Here is a 4828-nt window from a genome sequence, read left to right as displayed (position 1 = left end):
ATGATAGAGAGATGAAAGTACTGTATGCTATGTACTTCAGGTTCCAGTGCATGTCGCACAATTTATGTCAGCTCAGCTGAGTTTAAATGCGTTATAAATACATATAATGGCCAGTCTTGAACTGCTGGGCACTGATGACATTATAACAGAGATCACAGCAGTGGGGCGAATGCTGCATAATCAGAATATATTGCACGCTGGAGACATGCAGGCTATTCATTAATAATTCAGTGCAGATACATCATTTGGAAAAAAAAAAGGTTTTGAGTACTGCGGAACAAGCCCTCTGACCTCTATTTGAAATATGAAAACAAACTGGTTATAAAGGAATTCTCTTTTCTCCAAAGTAAACATGCAGTGGCTGAAAGGTAAACCTGCAATTGCTAAAAGATATAAAAGGGAATTTATGAAAGTCCAAAACATGTGGATGTATAGTGCTATTTTGTCCTAGTTGTACTGTGCTGTATATGTCTTTGACCATCTCCATGTATAAATATGTGTCCATGTTTCTGTTTTTTTTTCTGCAATGTTCTGCAAAATGCAGCTGCGCACAATGGAAGTATTAAAAACATAAGTATAAAGGCAAGGGCCGCACGGATGGTGTAATGGTTAGCATTACTGCCTCACAGCGCTGAGGTCATGGGTTTGTTTCCCACCATGGCTCTAACTGTGCGGAGTTTGTATTTTCTCCCCGTGCTTGCGTGGGTTTACTCCGGGCACTCCGGTTTCCTCCCACAATCCAAAAATATACAGGTAGCTTTGGCTTCCAACAAAATTAACCCTAGAATGTCTGTGTGTGTGTGTGCATATGGTAGGGAATATAGATTGTAAGCTTCACTGGGGCAGGGACTGATGTGTATGTTCAACTATTCTCTGTAAAGCGATGCGTAATATGTATGCGCTATATAAGAAACTGTTAATAAATAAATCCATAAAGTATTGGAAGTACACAAAGGCTGTGTCTTGAAAACTTCATTGTACAAGGCACACCTTTACTGGACTGTTAGATGAATCTGTCAAATGGCTTCACCAATGACCCCCAAATGTACAGACCATAATAAAAAAGTGTGAAAGATGGAATTGTCTTTGTTTCTTCACACCCACCCTTATGTTGGTTATTAAAAATAACATGCACCATTTAACAAACCAAGCACTTCAGATAAAGAGACTGACACTTTTGTGGTTGAAGTACTTGGTTTGTTTATGCCCACCCAAAACAATCTACTAATGGGCTTAAGGCAGCTAAAAGTGTTGTTGATCTTTTCTGCAGTTGGAAGAGGTCATTCTCCTCATCAAATTATTCACTCTTATCAGTGTTAATATTATCAGCATCAGAGACATAACTATATATTTTAGTTCCTTGTGCCAGAAAGAGAATTGGTGCCTCCTCCCTCCCCATATTAAAAATAGGGACAGTGCGTATCAAGGTGTGCACCAAAGGTACAGTGGTGTGTTTTCATGGAGAATGGGTGTGGCTTCATGGGTAAGGTGTGCGGCCACAAAAAAGTGCCAATTCACAGCACACCTCACAGTAGTGTTCAAAAGTCATATTACACCACACAGTAGTACCATGTATACACATTACACAACACAATAGAGCCCTTTATACATGTTACACCACAGCTTCTACATGATTTGTAAAATTTGCATATTTTTGGTGTTTATATAAATAATCAGCACATGACTATTGTTTCACAACATAAATACAACATTTAGACATTTGCCTAAAAAAACAACAGTACACAACATAACTTGAAACAGGCTGGCACTGGTAACAGGTGTTAGGGAAGGGAGATACAGTATTAACATAGATTAAATGGTATTAACATAGATTAAATAACCTGCCCGGTAAGCAGCAAACGTCTGCTGCTTAGCGAGCGGTACTGAATTAGGCCCTATGACTAATAGTGCTTCTACAAATGGGGGCAAGGCGATTACTGAACATTACTTTTTGACACAGTGCACAACCACATATTTTATTCATTTATTTTTTTACATCCAACAACACACTGCACCCCACAGTACTTCTAGTAATGGATGGCTGCATGACCTTAAGGAATGTTTTTTTTTTTTTTTTTATCACAGTGCCTGAACACACTAAAGTTTTATAACTTCTCTTTTTTACACTAAAACTCAGGGTAAATCTAGTAATGGCCACACAGTGAATGTTATTGATTTAAACAGTGCCAGAACCAGAACTCACACAGGTTTTTTTATTTGTTCTGTAACAAAAAAAATTCTCCTAATGGAATGTTTTAAATCACACCGTGCCTTTTTAAGAACTACACAATACTCATAATGCCATTTTTAAAACGACACAGTGCCCAATAGCCACACAGTGACTGCATTTTTTTAAATGACAGTGTTCATTTGGGAACACAGTGCTCCTAAAGTCATTTTTATATGACACAGGACACACAGTGCCCCATTTAAGAAGAACACAATACTCCTAGTGCTGCAGCCCATTGTCACAAAATGACACCGTGCCCCTAAGTGATCACTGTCATGATCCTGACTGTGTTTCTCCTGTGCTATGGCTTACATCAGCATATCTATTATACCCCTTTCACACTGGCAAATATTTCCCTGGGTATTGCACATGAATGCACAACAACCCGGGAAATTGGTCAGTGAGAAAGGATCCTGAAAGAGGGGGTTCAATGTTCCAGAATTTTAACCCAGGTCCCAGGGTTGGACCCGGGACACTGTCGAGTTCAGAGGAAGCATGAACAGGTAACCCGGGTCGACTTGACCCGGGTCCAATTCACTGCACTGTAAAGGAGCCGCTGGAAGATGCTGAGATCTCCCAGCGCTGCCCCGGGCCTGCCTCCCGATTATGCTACCCGTCCGGCTTTATGGCAGGTCAGGCGGCTATTTTTAAAGCGCTTGCAGGCCGGGTCGAACCAGGAATTTTGCACCTGACTTGCAACCCGGCTTGCAAGAGCTTACTAGTGTGAAAGGCATATTACTGCATTGCTTCAGCTCAGCATGCAAACTGCAATCTGTGTTGATTGGTTTTGATTAGCCAACTGAGTGGAGAGCCTCTGAGTAATTGGCCGGAGCCTGTATACAGCATTCTCTATGCATGCTTAGGGTTCAGTGTTTTTCGGCCTGCTAGGCCTCATTCCATATCTGAGCCTAACCTAAGGTACAGACATGACTGGATCTGATCACCTAAATAAGAAATATCCAATCTTGTGGTTGCCTGAGACTATCTGCATCATCTGACTTTAGACACCAAGAGGTATAAGTAGAGAGACCAGAGATACAGAAGCTGCCGGTGGTGGTTTTTACCTATGGGCTGCAGGGCTGCAAACCCCCCCCTCCCCCCCCCAGGTAAAATCCGCCACTGTGTGAAGCCACATGCAGTCTGTGAGACAGCATTGGCTTCACTGTGACTAGCAGTCCGACCTGCCAGTCACTCAAGGCAGTCCCGTTGGGAGGTGTTCCCTCCCTCTAGGATGCCTCTTTATGCGCAGCTGAGGGGCAGCCCCTAAAAACAGGTTCCGCGTATGCGCAGTACCGCGGATGACACTGCGCATAAGCCGGACCTGGGACCATCAATACAATTCTACGGGACTGCTCTTGAAGCAGACTGGGGACAGCGCATGCGCAGTACCGAAGAGGCTACTGTGCATGCGCTGGTCTCGCAATGGTGTTCGGGACAAGAAGATGGAGGCAGCGGGGACCGGTAGCAGCGGCAATGGAGGGGCATCATCTCGGCTGCCCCTCTCCTCCGACAAGGTAAGAGACGCTATTGGAAGATGCCAGTTCCTCAAGTCACACAGCCTTAGAGTGAGCTTAGTAGCTGAGTTCCCTAGGAGAAGGGCCGGATTTGTCACTAGGCCTAGGGGCGGCACCTAATACGAGTGGCAGGCTGCCTGTGACCATGGCCGAATGGAGTAGCAGCATGCAGCGGCGAGTGATGAGCAGTGTGTCCCCCCTGTGCCCCCATCAGCGTATCTGGTCTCCCTCCTCCCCTTGACAGGCCTCCGCCGCCAATGAGGAGGGGCACTACATCACTGCTCAGGAGACCCGCCCCCATCACCCACTACATCCAAATAGGCAGCTACCATTGCCTGTAAAGGACATTTGGCACTACAGCGTTCTCTATGGCTAATAACCTGATTATGCCCGGCCACACTATCAGGTCTGATGTATCAGGCATCCCTATCACTGCCAGGTGTCCCGCTGTGAGCTGCCGATAGTAGATGCAGTGAGTGGGCGGAGCTACAGGCATATTGATGTGACTTGCTCTGCCTACTTCAGTCCCTCTCCTCTTGCTGTGGACTTGCAGGTGAGAATTATAACGTCATCGTGGGTCCTAGTTTCCTGTCGCTGGAGGAGGATCCATCATCCACCCTCAGAGGACCCATGCGAGAGAGGTTGAACTGGTTACTGGTATAAAATAATTTTGAGCAGTGTAGCTATGAGCCAGTAATTATGGCTTATATATTGTGGGGTTAATTGTATGTATATGAGTGTATTCTTCTTATAACATGCTCACTGATATCTCACTGTATGCTGTCTCTGTTCACTCAGTTTGGCCCCAGTTCCCCCCATTGAGTGTGATCTTCATATTACAGTGTGTGCGTATAGTGTAATGTGCATTATGGTGTGTGACGTATAGTGGAAGGTGCATTACGGTGTGGGGCGTATAGTGTAAGGTGCATTACGGTGTGGGGCGTATAGTGTAAGGTGCATTACGGTGTGGGGCGTATAGTGTAAGGTGCATTACGGTGCGGGGCATATAGGGGGTTATTTTGGTTCACTCTTTCTCACATATTCCTTCTTAGATGGACAAAACCATGTGCACTGCAGGGGGCAG

This window comes from Crinia signifera, chromosome 4 (assembly GCF_055691185.1).
Source record: "Crinia signifera chromosome 4, ASM5569118v1, whole genome shotgun sequence".
Classification (NCBI taxonomy): domain Eukaryota; kingdom Metazoa; phylum Chordata; class Amphibia; order Anura; family Myobatrachidae; genus Crinia; species Crinia signifera.
The sequence above is the reverse complement of the archived record's forward strand: the minus strand, read 5'-3'. Positions refer to the sequence as shown.